At 36.9% G+C, this 20,555-nt stretch overlaps 1 protein-coding gene and 1 long non-coding RNA gene across 6 annotated transcripts in view; one reads left to right on the top strand and one right to left on the bottom strand.

Annotated features, from left to right (window-relative positions):
• Window positions 1-20,555, bottom strand: part of CACNA2D3 (calcium voltage-gated channel auxiliary subunit alpha2delta 3) — a 577,343-nt gene that overhangs the window by 395,925 nt on the left and 160,863 nt on the right. The gene's annotated exons all lie outside the window — the stretch shown is intronic.
• LOC148216719 (uncharacterized) lies at window positions 13,740-19,958 on the top strand. The gene is made up of 3 exons (XR_015795076.1): window positions 13,740-14,268; window positions 15,606-15,834; window positions 19,221-19,958. It is a non-coding gene; the product is annotated as an uncharacterized LOC148216719 (long non-coding RNA).

Here is a 20,555-nt window from a genome sequence, read left to right as displayed (position 1 = left end):
TAAACGAGCTCAGCTGATAAGCTTTCCTTAAAGTAAACTCTTTGAAATTCAAATGTATTTTACTCTAGTGCTCATAGAAATATTTGCACATGTGTTATAGGCTGTTAAAATTACTACTTAAAAGGACTTGAGAACAACTAACTGAGACATAATTGGGTTTCCATCAATGATCAAAAGGAGCCAGTTAACCTTGGGATAAATAATTAGCTCCTGTTTCATTAAGATAATTCCCAATTTTAAAATCAAGGGATTAAATTCAACCCAAACAAATCCCACTGCTTTTAATGAATTTCAAAGGCATGATCATGTTTTTACCTGTGGGATCCATAAAAGAAGATAAAGGTAGTGAAGCATAGCAAATATGGCATTTACCCATCTGGCATCCGAGTTCTCCAGATTTTTTCTTTTTTAAGGATAATTCCTGGAAAACTGGTCTATCAAGGATTTACTGATTTACTGATATCCTGTCAATGGCTGCTGCATTGTTTCCAATGAAAAGGAAAAAAATGGCATTTATCAGCCTTCAAGAGCTAATAGAAACATTATTTTCCCTTAGACCATTTTCATGCTGGGAATATCACTTAAACAAGGTCAGAATGAGATGAGATGCAGAGCAGGACCTTTAACAGAAAATGTATAGTTGGGAGCGGGGGGCGGGGTGGATTGTGCAGATCTGAAAGAGTCATGCAAAGGATATATTATATTAGCAATGGTCAGCTAATAACAGCATGAAAAATAAAGGGAGTACTTCAGGTTATTCTTAAAATCCAAACCTTGATCAAGCATTATCATCTCTCTTCCTTTTCCCAAAGGCATTCTCCATTTGTTTTCTCCATAAATTTTTACCAAATTAACAACAACAACAACAACAACATGGAAAGCTCTTTCCAAAGAAATCTAATGAAGTATAATTAGGATATAATATAATTAGGATATGGGTGGTGATGTCCAAATTCATTCAGTGTGGTATTTTTAATAAGGACTTTATTGGGGCAAGACATATGAAATATTTGGGTACCATAGCATAACTTCTGTTCTGGTTCCCAATGAAAAAGTTATTTAGCAGTTTCTCCAAATACAAAAGACATATTTCAGAGATAAACAGAATATTATTAAGATAAACTGTCACACACACAATGATCTCAAAGGAGCAACTGGAAAGCATGAATTTCAAGTTGCAATTCTCCAAGATCCCTCTTCATTTTCCTTATGTATGGCAAGTAAAAGGTCAGCCACATTTTAGAATCTCCACCACACATAATGATTAACTTTTAAAAAAAACAAACTTAATAATACAAAACCCAAATCATTTTTAATTTACCCCTGCAGCAAAAATCAAATCAGCCATCAACAGACACATAGAGATAAACCACATTTACACATCATTCAAAAAAGACAATTAAAAAACTAAGAACAAAAAGATCAGAACACATCCTGTCCAGAAACCAACACCCAGATAAGCAGGGATTAACACCAGACAAACAATCAAGCAGAAAACAATACCCTAATCAAGGAACTACCAAGGAGAAAACCACCACCCCCAACCAATACTGGCAAGGCAAGCTACTATATATAGATGTTACCTAGTCAGGTAATGAAACGTCTGCAAGCAAACAACCAAGCTCAGAGAGCACCAAGGACTCCACAGTTCATCCTTGAGCTACATATATTCTCTTCTATTGGAACTGTGAAAGCAATTATTCTGCAAGTTCTAGTAACAAAAGTCAATAAGCATAGAGAAAAATGAGACTAAAATTAAAGATAAAGATAAAAAGTTGACATTGACTTGACGACACATTATGTGTCTGTGTGCGTATGTGTGCATATGATATAACACCTCATGAATCAGAATTTGTACAGAAAAATTCTCCTTCAAAAGAAAGTTCCATGTTATTTTAATAACAGGGCATGATATTTTTTAAAGCTTTTTCTTTTGAAAATCAGTTGGCATTTATATATTTTTAAATCATAGACTGATTATAAGAGCCAACACTTAGCCCCTCTGTGATATGGGATATTAAGAGTTTGTAAAAGATTCTCCAGCGTCAACTTTTTTACCCCCATGCACTGGCCTAGTTTCAAGGATCCTCTCCCTAAACTCTCACCTACAGAAGAAAGAACTGCAGGTAGGAGTTTTGGTACATATAGTTTCAAAACTAACCCAACAAAGAGTTCTCACGTTTTCTCTTGGGAAGAGAAGAGCTGCATGACTGCATTCCTTTGTTTTATGTCCCAAATAGAAATCATCGGCCTCAGAACTAGACTCATAATCTGAATAAATCAGGACAATTAACTTCAATCCCAGCCAGTCAATAAAAAGGATGGAAAAGAAAGGGAACAAGGAACACTTGGACAAAGTTTAAGTTTAGTTAATAAGCAGAAGCTGGGAGGAATCACATTCCAATTACAACTTAAGTGAAAAACAAAGAGTTCTAAACAACAGAGCCTGGCCAACAACCAACAGCACTGAAAATGGATGACACATTAGACTCTCCAGCTACAACTCATCTATTTAAAGCAGCCTAAGTATTTTGGAATGCTTTTCCAAGTAGCAGTACAGTAGCTCATTCCTAGAAAAAAAGTTGTTCACTTTCAATTTACTATAAAAGGGCAACAAATGTCCATTTAGTAGTCTCTACCAATCCCCCTTCCACCATAATGATTTACTTCCTATTTCAGATCTGTAATTTGCCTGGCTGTTTTGAAATCTGCTCCCTTGATCTTCACTTCAAAAAGAATTATATAATATATAATACCCATAATTGTCCATAAAAATTCCTTTGGTCAATCTCAGAAAAATGCATTTCTGATGTAAAAAACAGCTCCATAGTGTATAAAGTAATCTCTCCCCTCCCTTGCCTCTGTAATTCTGCAAGCCCCATGAAATCAAGTTAAACCCTTTATTTTTCCCATTTTGGTAATTGCAGCCTTTTTGCATAGGAAAACATCCTCAGCAAGATAAGATCCTGCAGGTCCTGTTTCAGCCCAATCTGTCCTCAAACCACTTCAATATTAAGTCCTTATCAGGAAGTCAAACTGTTATGTTTCCAGAGAAACATACTGGCACCCAGAGACCGGCGACATGCTATTGGCAACATCTGGTATGCATCTGCCACGATTTACGGTGGTATTATTTTATTTCAGTTGTTCCAGATGAAGACTGCAGTGGCCCAGAAATATTACACATGATTTTCAGCCAAAATATTTTAAATCAAAATATGGCATGACCTAATTGGGTGATCCTGTCAGGCCTGCAGGAAAACATTCAAGCCCTTACATTTTTAAATCAAGTCTTATACTAGTCTAAGACCGTAATAAACTGACTGACTAAATCAAGTCCAACTCATTTACATAGACTGCCTCACAAGATCCAGACAACTTATCCTGACGTTAGTGCAACTTCACTAATAATTCCCAGTTACTTGAGATACATACAGGTTTAAAAGTTACCTCACCCTTGAAGTTTACCCTTAATTAAGACATTGTCAGACTGTAAGAAAGACAATATATATAGGAATAATGAATTTAGTATAATTATGCTTCTCCGAAGGGGACATGGTGGCGCAGCGGCTTAATGACGCTGAAAGTTGCCGGCCAGAAATGGTCGACGCTTCAGCGGTTCGAGTCCAGCCTTCACGTTAACAGGGTGAGCTCCTGTTTCCTCCCCAGTTCCTGTCAACCCAACAGTTCGAAAACTCACGTGAGTAGATAAATGGGTACTCTCACTCCAGTGGGAGGAAAAATACTGGCGGCGCCTTGCAAAAGGAGTCGGGAGCAGTTGCCGGGTAGTGCAACCGTGCTTGCCCGAAAAGGGCGCGAAGCAACGGAAACCCCGCCTCCTGCGCTCGCCAGCTGGGCTCTGCTCTAGGAAGGAGGCAATGGCAAACCACTTCCGAAACACTTGCCTTGAAAACTGCAAGGACTCATCCAAGCAGTCACTGCAGAGTCGGTAACGACTGAGTGCAGATAAAAAAAAAATGCTTCTCCAGTAAACTAGGTTACTGCAGTAAACTAGTTTACTCCAGTAAACTAGGTTACTATTAGTAGTTTTGGAGAAGAACATTAATTAAAAATTGTACTCAATTTATCAATCTTTTTCAAAAAGCTTCAAAACACACTACATAAGATTTTCTATTTTCATTATTAACACTATAGTTAGTTGAGTTTTTGTGGAGAATGATGTTCGCTAATGTTGTACCTCTAATTCAGCTGCATTCCAAATCCAACACTGAACTGACCTGATATGAAAAAAGTCAGGAAATATTTGGAAAAAGTAGGATTCCTGTGTAACAGACTGAATCTGAACTTGAACCTTCTTGAGGCTTTCAGATCCAAAGAGACACAATGGGTTATAAACAATGATGTATTTGTCCCCCAGCTTATCAGATAAGGACTATGCCAAAAGGGAAAGAGCTTATTGGAGCAGTTTCAATTTAGAGTTGAACTGAAGAGGTACTTCGGGGTTTCAGCTTTGGGACTGAGGATTCTGGAGATGATCTGTTTTTATATTTGCACCTGCACTTTTGCCAAACTTTTAAAACAAATTTTAACAAACATGCTCTGATCTATTTTGTACCTGTCACTGACCATACAAAATATTATTTTGTTTGAGTGTAATGTAACATAAAAATCACCCTTTTTTTCAGTTTATTTAGCAAAATATGGTTTGAGCATAGCAATTATCTCTCATGCTCTCATTCTCTATGAGAAATTACCACCTACCATCCCCTCTGGATGTCCAAATGCTTGGAGAAAAGAAATTGGTGGTTTTTGGGGGGGGGGGGTTACATAAACAGTCACTTTTAAAATTATCTTACTGGAACAGAAATTATTATAATAAATAAGTAAAGAAGTATATAACAGCTTTTTTTCCCCACTGTCAAATTTTCTTAATGGAATACAACAAAATGGTTTGCAATGCTTCTTCTTGGCTGTATTCTGAAAACACCTACTAAATCCATTTCTGTATTATGTTGTAACTCAGGGCATAAACCAAAATACTAAAGGATGTCTGTTCTGTCAAATCTTTAATAAGAGTTTTCAATAGAGTCCCAAGATTACTGGAGCAGGTTCCTCACTTGGAGTTTTTCAGGGTGAAGCATCTACCACCTTACTCGGCCCAGTTGTCTCCATGGATTCCTTTTAAAGGTAAAGCAAAGTTACCTTGCATCTTACAGTGGTCATATGAGAATGAAAACAGTTATTAGACAGTGGTCAATTTTATATTTTTCTTACTTTCCAAAAGTATGATTCAAATACTCTTTGTATTTTCACTTCTTCATCCTGTCTATATTACTCTGATATGAAACATTTGGGTGTTAACTCTTCTCCTATGAAAACTTCAGTTTAAGGTGCCCAGTCTGGACCACTAAGGCCTAAATAGAAATCTTCCCCCAAAGCCCCATCCCCAGAGATTTCTCACAGATCACCGAATAAGTCCACTTCTTTTTCCATGAATAAAAGACATATCCAGATCTTCTACTGTCGCTTTCTCCTTGCAGAGAACGCAGTTCTATATGGGGGATGAGCTTCAGGGACTGAGAAGGGTTTGCAGCCAAAAGGAACTATCAGACAATCTGGACTTCAGATCAAAGTAAAATAACTATCCCTGGAGAGGCCACCCTGCTAGAAATATAAAGCTAGATTCCTGGGGTATAGGCATGCTAGAGCTTCAGAAGGAATGCTGTCTCTGTTGGAAGAAAATGAGAGATAAGCCTCGTACATGACACTATATATAGACCATGTAGATCAGGCTCAAAGAGTATTTCATTTCCTATATTCAGATATAAAACTATACAAGATCAGGTCATACTCACAAGGTCAGTGCGTGTCTATAATGTCTTTTCTAGCTAAAAATATGTGATAATGTGGTATTAGGAAATGCAATGGTCTTTCTTAGTTACCCTCTCTCCCTCTCCCTCTCACACACAAGTAAACACATTAAGATTCAATTTAAATATAAATGCCCTTACTCTAAAAGAATGCATTTCTCTTCATCCTGATGATGCAAGAAAAGGTCAAACAAGAGAAAATGATTACACCTGCTGTTTAGTTAAACGACATCATGAACATTATTCTCTTCCTCTTGAAAGAAAAAGGGAAATGTAAGTCATAAAGATTGCACTTGATTCTTTAATAGATTCAGATAATTAAATTAGGGGAAATAAGCTCAACAACAAACATATATCATTCATCCAAACTATAATCTTTTAAATTCCATTTTATTGGAAGAATTAAGTGTTTGCTTAAAATTTTCCATTTAAATTAACTGGGCTTAAAAATGATTAGCCCCAATAGCGCATGTTTTGAGGGCAGATACAGTTTCCTTGATTTAAACAATATCCTTATTCACCAAATATTTTAACTGATGTTGAAATTTATATTTGAAAACATTATGTTTTGTTATGTTTTATAGAAATAGATTTTTCAGTGTGGGAAACTGTCAGGTGATCTTCCTTGTCATTACCTTCAAGTTTCTTCTGCCACTTGAGCTATGAGCATCCTGTGATTATCTAAATAGGATGAACCCAGTAAAAATGTTCTTTTACAGACCTCTATGAGGTGTTAAGCTGCTGATTTTACAAAGCAAGAACAGGATCTCTACTGGTTCCTGAAGAGTATAAGAGTTACTTTAGATTCAAGGCTATTTAAGCTTGAGAACTTTTCCAATTTAGTACAAAGCAGTATGTCATTATAATTTGTTATCATTTATAATTATAATTCATGAAAACTACTGCTTGCCTTCAACATATGAAAACAAAGTTAACTCAAAACATATATGTGAAAAGAGAAAAGGGAGCAACATGCTTTTCTTGCAGTATCAACCACTGAAAGTGAGTGGTTACAGTGCCAGAAAATCAGATTCAAATCTCCATACAGCAGAAGATCTTGCTGGGGAATTTGGGACCAGTCATTTCTCTTAGCTCATTTTTTCTTACAGAGTTACGTCTGTGTGGATAAATGAAAAGTGATCCTGTGAAAGCCTCTCTGAGCTTTTGTAAAGGAACTGACCTTGGGGAAGAGCCATTAAGGGGGGATGGAAAAAAAGATCTGTTAAGGAAGAATTTGACAATAGATTCCACACTCCAAAGATAGAAAAAAGTGTCAGAAAGAAACTCAAAATAACCCACCTTGATTTTGTTTAGTATAAGATGGGACAGAAAGAAACTTGGATGGGCTTTCAATATTCTGTTACTAAACCATACAACAAAAGTAGTATTCCTAGAACTTGCAGTATCTATTCCTTGACCTGGCCTACCTCAAAGAGTTGATAGCTTCTTAATAGGAAAGGAAGATCATAAACACCAGTAATTCTTGCATTAATTCATAGATAGATAATATAACAAAGAGAAAGACTGCTAAAGATAAAAAAATAATATAATCACCCACAACTTCACAGTGGGAATTAATACAGCTTTGCAAGTGGAAGCTGATCTATCATTTCATACCTTCTACCACTCTTATGACAGCCTTGCCTAAAGCTTATAGCTAATCAGAGAAAAAAGTATAACCATCTTTTTTTTACATCAGAAAGGCACCTTGGCTAACGTTCCCAAAATTGAATGTTCCAAATCAGACTTATGAAGAATATATTTAAAGTTCATAAATCATCTATTCGGAGCTCTTTCATGTCTGAGACCAGAATGAAAGCTGAAATGAAGACAGAGATTTCAAACTTGTTCATTTGAAAACGAATCCCATTGGAAATAGAACCTTGTCTGGAAAGGGAGTGTGGGAGACTCAGTTAGAGCTTACAGGTAGGAAAGATAACAGAAAGATCATCTCACTCTAAGTGAACCTGATTAAATGGCTTCCTTTTCTCATCTGTATAGAGTTAGAATCAGCATCCTGTGATTCTCCTCCTTTGCTTCAGGGGTAAAGATGCATTCTGGGATTTCAAATATTGCCAGACAATGCAAGAAAGGAACCGATTTTCTGATATTCTGCACACTACAGTTTGCTTGACAAGTAGGAATGGAAACCTGGTTCAAACTATACAGGGAATGGGACGAAGAAGGAGCGGGAAGCTCATGTATAGCACTGAAGCATTTATTTATTATTTATTTATTAAATTTATATCCCACCTGACTCCCAATGACTTTAGATTTCTGGATTTCATGATATCTGTCATGCCTACCAATATTTCAGTGATAAACACTTCTAGCTTAGTAGCATATTTTCAAATAGCACAGCATAGTGAATAAAGAGGACAGCCTTGAAGGACAGAAGGAAGATCCACTACTAAGGCAACAATCAGATAAACAAGACATGAGTGTAGGCCAAAAAGTGTTTTACAAAAACACCTCAGACAGCCCTCTTTCCAAGATAATAGAGGGAGGAAGGGAAGCAAGATACTTTTACTATAGCTGTTATAATAAAAGTGGCTTTAGGTCTGCACAGTGTCTGTTTCTTAATTTGATCTACCTTACAGGGCTGACACACAGCATAACCACACATTCTGTTGTACAAAAGGTAAGCCATTCCATTTTTATAAACTCAACCCTGGAACTCAACTATATAAGTGAAAACAAGATAACTGTGACTTGTATTCAAGTGTTTAAAAAGAAACATTCTGAACAAATGCATTAAAAGCATAAAAAGCTTACCATTTGTCTTTAAGTGCTTAACTGGTTCACCGAACCCACAAAATTAAAACCAACCTTTTTAAAACTCTAGCTTATTCTTCTGGTATGCTTCCTTCAACCTTATTTACAACCTGACCCTGTTTCAAATCATTAGCAATTCCTTTATTCCTCAGCTCATTTAACCAACTATCCAGAGATTTTCTTTTCTCAACAGTTAATTTCATCTACCTTACAAACTGTGAAAGTCACTCCTGGTGAAGAGAAAGCCATTATTGGCAACATTTCCACCTAAATTTGTCTTTAAACTATAATGTGGGACACAAAGATTTCCATAATTATTCCATTCTTCAGATCTTGGAAGAATGTTCAGTTATTTTAAATGCTTTTTCTGTCACACATCTTCTTATAAATAATTTGAGAACTCTTGTCTAGACACACTGTGAAGGCAGAAAAAGACTTGCAGTTGGTAGTGTATGCCACTGAATATGATATTAAAAAACTAACTTTCATCTAAACTTGCTGTGTTCCATGTGGACATATATCAGGACAATTCTAAAGAAAAAATTATTGAAACAACTATAAGCATATTTTTGAAAATTCAAAATGACTGCTATCAATTAGGTTACATTACTGTGCTTAGCTTTAGGGATTTCATACAGTTGTACAATAAAAACAGTTTCCATGTGATAATTTTTATTTTTTTAAAGCAGCATTACCAGTATAGCAATCCAACTCTTTTTAATAGAAAGACTATGTTTTACACTACTTTTCAGTGGCTACTTAGCCTGTGCATAAGCAAATTAAGGTGCATGAATAGCACCATGAGGAGTGAAACACAAATCTAAGCCCGGCCCACTGCTTCCTTTCTCCTGATAGCCAGAAAGTGCTAAAGTCTGCAGCAGTTCAGCTGCCTTATAAAGCTCTACCCAATCAAGTACCCTAATCAGACAGAGCTCCAAGTCACTGGAAGAGTGTTCAGCCAAATGTAGTGACAGTTACCCTGTGGACCTCAGGCCTTAACACACAAAGCATGCTGGGACACCAAAGGTGAGGCTTGTAAGAGCTCCATCTTTCACAACACCCTTTTTAATCCTTATGGTTAAAGGCTCTGAACACTTACAAAGAGCTATTAATGTTTTTGAATCAGAACTTCTGGACCAGTCAGGGTTCACAGATCCGTTCACCAATGGTATGAGAGTCAGGGAATCACAATGGGGAACATAAAGAGAAATTAATCTAATAAGCTTTAGTAAGAAGTTAACATCATGGCATTTTTTTGAAAACAATTACTTTGATTTTTAAGAAAGATCTTCCAAGTTTACTTTAAATTAACGCCAGATGTGTTTGACACCCAATATAACAATAAACTCCAAATTAAATCCAGTATACTTTGCAATATCCTTAAAAACATGCTGTGGTTCTTAACATAGTTTTAACCGTGGTTTATTCCTCTGCTTCCTGCTTTTGATTGATCTCAATTTTTAAAAAGTTTATTTCATGTGATTTTATGCATTTTATTACTGTTTTATTGTTTTAGTATGTAGCAAACTATTTATTTCAAGCATTTGTAAGGCCACTCAACTCAAACAATGTGATTCTGGGTGGTGTACAAAAATAAACATTAACAGAAAAAAAATAAATAATCATACATCATCATCATAAAAAAAAAAAAAGCCCAATGTATACAAGGGCAAAACCAAATGGGATCATTTAAAACCACCAAAAGGGGACTCCACTCAGCTAGACCCAAACACTTAGGAAAAAACCAGGTAAAAACAATACTACATTGTAGAATATTCTCATGATCTAGCCAACAATTTTATCTTTACCGAAGCTGTCACCGCACATTTATATAAATAGGAACAAAGCGATAAATATTGAAATCCAAGCTCAGGAATCAATCTCCATCTTTTATGACTCCTTGGTTTAAATACAAGAGATTTAACTATATGCTTGATTTTTTTGATTAAAATTAGTGGAACTTTAAAGTATTTTGCTTTGGCTGGATCACATCCAATGTAAGCACATAGCAATCTAAATATAAATCAGGGAATAGTGTTATTGCCTACTGGAACGGCACAGAGTGACAAATTAAAGCTGAATCATTCTGCAGCATTCAGAAAGACAAAGGCAATATTTGAGGACAAGGATTCCCTTGGAGTACATTCTCTACACAGCTGTGAAGGCGCTGAAGTATGTCTGAAATGTAAGCATTGTCCAGAAACAGAGTGAATACTAGGTATTTCCCCTTGGAAATGTGTAGCCACAGTCCTGAAATGAGAAGCGATCAAAATCTCTGCCCAAGGCATATTTGCAAGTACACATTTTACAAATGCCAGCAGCAGGTTATGGGGCAAAGCTGGCACTTAATGATCCATGCAGACCATCAGCAAGGAAATGCTGCACATGAATAAGGTTTCTTTCCCCTCGGAAAGAGAATCAGAACCTTGCAACTGATAGAAAATCATGCCAACCCATGTGGTAAGTTACAATTTTAGAGGAAAAGTGCAATTTATTCTGAGATCATTCATTTGTCCAACCAGTAGAGTCTTATACACGTGAGCATTGGAGGAACAGAGGACATTATAAAAGTGTCCTTATTTGTGAAAATACTTGTCATTATTTTTCCTCAGGGCCTCTATCCAGCAGCCTAATTCTTCCTAAGTTTCCTGCAGGGTCTCTTAAGATCTGGACCATTTTTCTTGACAGTTCTAAACAATTTGCCTCACACACATTAACAGATTTGGAGTGAGCAACTGAAAGTGCTCCTTATAGAGACAACAACATTAGCATCATTTGGATAATGAGTTTAGAGTGAGTCATTTGGTTGAGTAGGCAGTTTCCATCTCTACAGTTAATCTCACAGGGAATCTCCTATAGATGGCAAAGGATACTATGAGACCCATCCATATTGTCATGGGATAACCATGTTATGACATATACAGCTGTCAGTGAGCCCAAGCTAAGTGAAAAAAATAGGAATGAACCATTTGCACCGAAGAATAAATATTAGAAAGGGAAGTCCTAAATGGCCACAGAGACACTGCTACTAAGTTATGCCAAATCATTAGCAAGTAAAGAATGAAGAAATCAATCTTTGAAAGAGTCTACCAAATGAAAGAGAACTACTTTTTACAATTTCCATCCACAAAACATGTAAAATCAGCTTTAAGATTGTAAAGAGCTTTTCACCTATAAAATACTTGTTTTAGAGAAATATTTAGGCTAGGTGAAATAGATTCTTCTAGGGATGTTTTGATTCATTAACAAGCTCTGAGATTTAAACCTGCTGCTTTTGGTTGTTCTTTTTAATTTGTTTTATTGCTTTAATAAATATTGTATTGTTTGGAATATATTTTCTTGGCTACATCTTACATTTAATTATTGAATTCACTATATTTTATAAAGAAAGAGTGTGAAATCTCTGCAAGGGACATAATACCAGCAGAGCACTGCATAATGTTTAGGCCAGAACAAAGTTCTGGGTAGTTCTAAAGGAGTATGGAATCCAAAACAAATAGGTAGACAGACAGATAGCTCTGTGTGTGTGTCTATGTGTATGAATGATCAATCTATGCAGCCCTGTATTGACCTGAAAACCACTGAATCCAGTAGATCTAAGAAGTATATGGAATTGTTGATATGTCACACAGCAGCTGAGTCCTAAGAACAGTTCAAAGTGTAGAATTTAATTATAAGCCATGCACAAATTGAGTCTATATTATGGTGCCTCCTTCCCTCTTATTCTCTCAAAGAGTCCTCTTGATAATTTTCTTGCAGGTATGTAACAGACTGATCTTGGACATCTGATATAATCCTTTGCCAATACATTTTAAGGACCATAACGTGTCCTATTATTTTGCCTAAAACACGTATATACAGACACTCCTATACAGTAAGTAGAGCCAAAATGGAACTAGAGGTTGGGAGATAATATTATTTATATAACACAAAACAGAAATGAAACAGATATACTCAACCATATTGTTTACCATTTTGTACAGCAAAATGATGATGATGATGATGATGATGATGATGATGATGATGATGATGATGATGAAAATTGGATAAACTAACTGAAGAAGGATCAAAATTCAGTCAGTGATTTGCTTGCAAGAAAAAGTGCTGTCACACATAGAACCACCCAAAACTGTGGGTAACAATGTGGTTGATTACATGAGCAAATGCCAACAGGGTACTATTTGCCTTTTCCAACAAGCCAACCTCCCAGACGACACCTTGGAGACAGAGCTCTGCAAAAGATTTTGAACTGGAGACAAGACAGGTTAGAGATGCCATCACACACAGAAATAAATTGCATGAAAGAGCCACCACAAGAATACCAAGAGCAAAGCTATACTGTTGGCTCGCCCCTAATACTAGGCAAGTATTCTGGCCCCTTTCCCCAGCATGTACATACTGCAAAGCCCATCTGCACTAAGTAAACCTGTAAGTGAGCAGGTTTCTACACAAATTCTGAAGGTCTAATTATGTTAGATTTCTAATCACAAAGAAACTGACAGTGCAAATCAGGGTGCGGAAATATCATTATACACAATAAACACATACACGGGGTTACAGTTTTCAACTTTCTGAGAACAACTTTCTTTTCTAAACAACTAATTGATCTCGCATGCCAGATGATTGCAAGATAATCATTCAGTTGAAACAGATGCTTTATTATGAACAATTAGTTTTCTATACATAGACATCTGGACAGTTATCACTTTTTATACTTATTTCCAGTTTTGAGATGATAAAGATTCTTGGAAAAGCTATAGGTTATTGCTTTTCAGTCCTCAGGGTCTACAAATCTGATGTGTTGGATTCATAAATGGTTAAGTTGTTGGGATTTAGGGAGGCCCAAGTTCAGGTCCTGCAAGCTCACTGGAGATTTTGGCCACTAACTCTTTCTCAACACAACCTAACTCATTGGGTCTTGTGGGAAGGAAATAAACAAAGATCCTCATGTAAGCTCCAGGGCAAAATGTAGGCTATAAACTATACACAAAAGCAATGGGCAAACTCCAAAATGGGAAAGATGATCATTTACCTATTTGTTATTTATTAGGTATAATGTACTGTAAGAAACCGGGGAAATGCAGTAGAATACTGATCCATCCAGCTCAGTCCTAATTCTGATATAAAATATTTACTATAAAAATAAAATAAAATAAAATAAAATAAAATAAAATAAAAGTTATCTGTCCTTGCCTGATGGACCCCAAATATCTATAGAATGGAATGAGAGAGATACCCCAAGTCTGCTCGTACAACCAAAGTACTATTGCCCAGAACTATTGTTTGATACCAGAAAGTCTCTTTAATATGTCTGCTCGAATGAATAGTGCAAGAATAAAAATCTAGCTGGTTACATCCAGGAACAACACTGCATATGATGGCATAGAGCCTTTGTTGAGGGATTTGTACACAGCTGTCAGAGCTCCAATTCTGAATGTTATTACTTCTGGACTTTTATTTTACTTCCAGCATGGGAAAGTAATTTAATTCAAACCTTAAAAGCTTCAAACCACTGGCAGAAAACAGTTGAAAAATCCCACCCTTTCCTTTAAAGGTAACATTGAGAGGAAGAAGCCTTCCAGGCAATTCATTGCCATTCATTCCAAGTGAGCATTGACCAGATGCCACCATCATCTGCAGGCAATCGGATAGCATGTGTAAAGTAAGCGGATAATCTTGATGCACATCTTAAGGGGCAAATGATCACATAATCCCCATCACATTCCATGTTGTCAGCATATGTTCAGAGCCACAGCTAAGGAAGCAGGAGCTAAAAGGTCACTGGGAAACCATTAAATCAGACATTCTTATTGTCAGATAATATTGACATCAAGCAATGCCTAACTCTACTTGACCAGAGCAGACCAGGCTTCATGCAGTGTCAGGGGAAGCTGGCTCAAAAAGTCCACAGAGTCAGATGCCCCAAACAAAAATGTTTACATTTTAAAATTCTGGTTTTAGATCTCATCACGAGAGAGTCAGTTTACTGCAAGTACTTCCCAATTGCACTGGCTTCTAAGTTATTATTTAAATTGGGGATCTTAGCTTGCCTAGAATAGCATGAATTTGGCTGGTGGCAGACTAGCCAAAATGTGCCAAAACTGACTGACAGCCGCGTCTTTACTATTAGCAGGCTTGCCACACAAGGCATGGACATGGTAAGGATGATCATCTAGTCTACTTTTTTCTGCCTTACTAAAACAAGTTGTGTAAAAATCATCATTGACCAAAGGCATAATGGGGAACAAAGATTAGTGTAGAAAAATGGACCCAATGTGCCCCTTGACATTACAAGACAGGGAAAAGATGTAATATATCTGAATGAAGATGATCTGTGAATTTGATGAATACGTGCAGAGGAGTAAAGATATGGGATTAATTATGAATAAAAGGGCTAAAATACATGTTACCAAGTATAAAATGGCATCAGCTGGACTGTTGTGAGTGCACATAAAAATAAATATTCATATTGGTGATAGCTGCAGGTTATGTTACAGTGAATTGTAATAATAAAAGAACCAAGAAAGAATTTTGGGGAAAATGTTCAACATCCTGAATTAGTGCTTTCTTGTGCAGAGCCAGATTACTTACAAAAAACTGCCATGCTGAACACCCTTCAAATATGAGAATCTCTCTGCTTGAAGCACATTCTCTTTTTCCCTCTGGCTGAGGTGAAAAGCTGCCCCTCCATTAGGCACAGTGAGATATCCAGTTCAGAGAGCAGATCCAAAGAGATGGAGACTCCTCCAAATTACCCGAGGACCAACTCATAGCTTTTTCCCTTGTAAATCAATACCCAAGCAGTAATGTGGCTTGCTCTTGGTAAACCTAACCTGGTTAGTTGGCAAGCTTGTCTAGGGTTCTTCTCTGTGTAGTTCAAAGTTAACATTGCTGTGGATAAACTGTTAAGAGAAAAGTGAGCTTTGTCCATAGACCATACACGTGCCAGTGTAACACTGCTAACAGGTATATACTGGCATTCTTGTTTCTCCACCTCAGCACCTTTTCATCCAGACAGGGAACTCTCTGCCCTCTTCTGAAATTCTACCATGAACTGCAAGCTAACTATAATGGAAATAAAGTTTGCAGTGGAACAACTTTCTACAGTGAAGGTTGGAGATGAACTGAAGACATACAGTTCCCCCCCATGTGATCTTCTTGTCTTCTGAAATGTGACTGTCTGAGTGGTATGGATCCTGAAATCATCCGTTACCCCCTTTGAAGTCAGGTAATTCTCTCATTATTTTTATTTGTTGTCTAATACATTCCCACCTCCTTGGATAGTTCTGTAGTATGGAGATAACAGGCTCTTCAAGTGGATCACGCTCAGAAGAAACTGACCATGAAATTCTTGACTTGGGTTCCACGGGGCCTATCTAGGGAGGTGCAATTCAGTCTAAAAATTATTCCTATCACCACCACAGGTTTTTGCCTATTATTTGATTCCATCAATTGTTCGCAAATTTATTCTTAAAGACAACTGGGAAATGTGTTATCTTTGTCACTTTTCTAATATACTAGGTGTTGTATATTAGGAAATATTAAGTATTAACTAATATTAGGTATTAACTAATGAACACCTTTTAAATGCAACTATAGGTAGTCCTCGGGTTACGACAGTAATTGGGACTGGAATTTCCATTACTTAGCAATGTGGTTGTAAAGTGCAACATCATGTGACCTCATCGCTTAGTGATGGCAATCCCAGCAGTCCCAGTTGCCGTTGTAGCCCCAGGACCACACAGGTTGTTAAGTGAGGATCTAATCTGGCCACAGTGTGGGAAGAGGCAGGAATCCCAGGCAAGCAGGCCAGTGGGTGAGAGCTATGGGTGAGAGCTATAAGCGGGCAGGGGTGCAGATGCTGTGGGTGAGTGGGGGATGCCTCAGGCAGGTGCTATGGAGTGTGGGCAGGTGCACAACAGGGGGGTGCTGCAGACAGGCACTACAGAGCACAGGCAAGTTTGCAGGGGGTGGGTGCCACAGGCAGACACTATGGAACACAGGTAGGATGATGAAGAAGTGGCAGGAGCAGGAACAACTTGCAACGTCCTGCCAGCTCCCTTTTGCTTGTGGGAAGCCAGTAGGGAACATTGGAAATCACAATCACGTACCTGCAGCTTGGTGAAACATCGTAATTGCAAGCTAGGCACCAAGCATCCAGATCGCGATCACATGACTGTGGGGATGTTGTGCCACCCAAACTCCAAGGACCGGTCATGAGTTCTCCTCCCTCAGCACTGTTGTAACTTTGAACGATCGCTGAACAAGCGGTCATAACCCAAGGACTACCTGTATCCCGAATACATGTTTTGTGGTTTCTGTTTTCTTCCCCTCAAAATACACCTTTGCAATTGTATTCCAGTTTTTGAGCAGATAATAATGGACATTCACAGAACTCCATTCATGCATCTCTTACTAGACTGGAGCTTGTTTTGGTGGATTTCATTTTGTTTGGGGAATTTAATTCCCTTGGTGGATTTCCTTTACATATCTGCTCCCATAGTTAGCTCAGCCTCAGTAACAAATTAAGTGATAGGCGTGGGGAAGAGAGTATAGCCTGTGTCAGTCATCAAAATGTCTTTAGGTGGTTCACCGTAAAGTTCAGTGTGGTTCAAGGTAGAACAGAATCTACCCTGAATGCAGCAAAATTTACAAAAGTTGTTATATATCTGACCAGGTATTGCAGGAAACTCTTTAAAGATATGCCTACTTCTAGTTTATGGTGCAATGCTGGATAAACATCTGGATAGCAAAGTCTCAGTTAGGAACAAAATTTATTTTTCATTGTTCACAGATGTACCTCCCTATTAGCTAATAAGTTGAACAAATCCATTTCAATGTGATCTTCAAAGCTTTCATTTCAGGAAATTGCTTACTCTTGGAATGCCAAGAGTTTCAGTTAACATTTCCACTAGGGCATTATACTGCAATTACGTTGATTGATGGCACTCTGAAACAGCAGCCAGAAGAGGTCCACTGAGCCACTTCAACCGGCTAAACTCACTATTAGTCTACAGATGGGCCTCCACATTTTCTTTCCATACCTGCAGAATGACCTGTAGTTACAGAGCAGTACCTTTGGAGTGGGCTTTAATATTACACTGCCATACCTATACTGGAGTAGAGAAATAACATGAGAAGAGGGTACTGTTTTTCTAGTCAAAACACTTGTTCATGGCAGAAACCCAGAAAAAGAATATAGCCAGTACTGAATGCATAGACATGGATCTTTTATGATCAATGATATGTATGTCAACGTAGAAGCTGGTTTTACCTGAACAGTTACTGAAATTTAAATACATACAGTACTGTATGTGCATTCTTTCTACATATAGACACATGTGTGAGAGTGTATTTATTGCAGTTTCTATCAGCTGTGTTCGGTCAGATGTTTTTCAGTGGACAAAAGCTAATGAAAAGTAGTATGGCTTTAAATCTGAAGCTTTTTAAAAACAGTTTGTGGCTATAAATTCCAGGGACATCCATCAAAATGGAGATATTATTTTCTTTAGCTTGAAGGATTTTCAATGCAGGTTGCATAAATACGTCAAAGAGATGAAGAGAACACTTCTAATCTCTCTCAGTCACCACAAGAAAGGAAATGTTGTAGGCTGCACGCAGCAATTAAACAAAATACTAATTGCTTGCACGAACAGCTTTCTTCTGAAACAGGAACGTAATATTTTTTACAATTCAAAAGATTTAACAAGGCAATATAGAAGCATTCAAAATTCCATATGGTGGGATATGTTTTTCAGAGGAAATAAGCTTTTACTGGCAACAATCAGTAGCATATATAAATTGAAGTGATAATATATCACTTTAGATTGTAACCTAAATTAATTTCCTTTTAAAGTAAAAGATTCCTGTATTATTACTGCTGCACAAAGAAATGTGTCAACAAATAAAAGCTCCAGGTTCAGCCCTCCCAAACAAGATATGTCATAGTGTGTCATTCACTCTTCAGGGGTAACATAACACAGAAAATAAAGCAGTATAATAAATAATAAAATTACGACACTTTCATACATTAAGCATAGGCTATTTTTTTTTTCTCTTTCTTTGCTCCTTTAGTGAGCATCTGAGTGAGACTGTGGTGACTGTGGCTGTGGGTGCCGCTGGATGACCAACATCCCTTATAATGGTTTCCCATGTTTTTCAATCAACGGCAACATGTTTTGTATCATTTAAATAGAGCCTTCAGTTTTTCAGATTGCCTTGAGTTTCCTTTGCCCATAATTTCTTTGGTACTGTTTGTTGGATCTTCCACTATATAGGCCACTTTCGCTACAATAGTCTGGATGGAAGGCAACGTTCTGCCATTCTGCGTACAAATCATCTTAATCTGAGCTTTTGTATTTCATCTTCAGCTGTAGGTTGTTCATTGTCTCTCTGTCTGAGGGTATCATTCTTGAGATGGTTACATAGAGAGACTCCCAGGATATACCATAGGAACCACAGGTAGGTACTGTAGGTACTGCATTAGGAAAATATCATATTACGGTCTACTTTTCACAGTTTCCATGTCTCAGAGCCACATAACAAGACTAACAAGACTAGTGCCTCAAAGATTCATAACTTTGTTTTCACTTAAGTGTTTTGTTTCCTCCACAGGCACCAGTTTAACCATTCATAGAGAGCAGTAGCCTGGTCAAGCCTGCTTTTGATGCTGTTTTTGTTCTTCTACCAGCAACTCAAGGTTTTTGAAATGTTTATACTACTCTGTTTAGATTCTGATGAGGTAGACAGAAGTTGTCAAAATCTTTCTTTGGTCAGCATTAATTTTCAGGCTGTATGAATAGGCTTTATTTCTAAGTTAATTACATTAATTAATGTTATTCTTGTTACTAACATGACAGATCTTCATTGATTTCAATATTGGACTGATGAAAAAAGTTCCAAAGATCTTTATCTTTCAAAGGCCAATAAATTTAAGTAAGTAAGTAAGTAAGTAAGTAAGTAAATAAATAAATAAATAAATAAAATAAATAAATAAATCCACCTGAATTGACCTGTCTAGTATGTTCCCAATACCTATTTCCATGAGGACAGGAGAATGGAAGTCAGGAAGTGATATCTCCCCTTGGTATCAAGGCCTGCCCCACTCCTTCTTATGCTCCAGAAGTTACTGAAAACCAAATTTCTCTATACAGTGTTTAGAAATTAGTAGATTTTGCCATCTTAACCTATTTTCTTTTCAAATGAATTGACTTGGAGTTGTTGCTCTTGTTGTTGTTCTCTATCAATTATTATTGTTATTTTATATTTTTGTAATTATTCATTTCTTAATTTTTAAAATTGTTTTAATTCACTGGTTGTAAAGCACTGTCTTACTGATTTGGTGGCAGATAAGTAGAAAAACTAACTAAATAAAGTATCTAATAAATCACTTCTCTCTTCCCATCTTTTTGTACAGTAATAATTGTGCTGATACTTACATCTACTGCAGAAACTTTCCATCAAATTTTCTCTGAGACTTCCAAATACACCAAGTGTATAGGCAATGAAAATAATTAGATATTGTAGCATAAATTCTTATGATGTTCCATTCTTATTTTACTAAATAAGAGGAAAATGCATATGTATGAGAGTGTTGGGTCTACAATATCAAAATGTTTAGAAAGAAAGAAGAAAAGAGGAAATTAAAAAAAAACAGGTCTGAAGATATTGTAAACAAAATAACTCCAAGAAATTAAAGTGTTGTCACATGGATAAAAAAAAAAACGAAACTATTCTACATGTTCATTATGACTTTTCTTTAATAATGGGCACATCTGCTTACATCCTTGTTTAGTATCCTGAGGATCTCCAATATAAGATTTCAAACATGACACAGTAATGTCACAGGACCAACCAAGTGCAATGGAGGCTCACATGAAGTTTGCAGTAATCTGTCACTGATGCTGAATTAGAATCCCATATTGTTTTGTTCCCTAAGCAAAACACGGG

The sequence above is a fragment of the Python bivittatus genome, unplaced genomic scaffold (genome assembly GCF_059951505.1).
Source record: "Python bivittatus isolate LINGU-HERP-01145 unplaced genomic scaffold, Pbiv_v1 ctg000080_np1212, whole genome shotgun sequence".
NCBI classification, from domain to species: Eukaryota; Metazoa; Chordata; class Lepidosauria; order Squamata; family Pythonidae; genus Python; species Python bivittatus.
The sequence above is the reverse complement of the archived record's forward strand: the minus strand, read 5'-3'. Positions and strand labels throughout refer to the sequence as shown.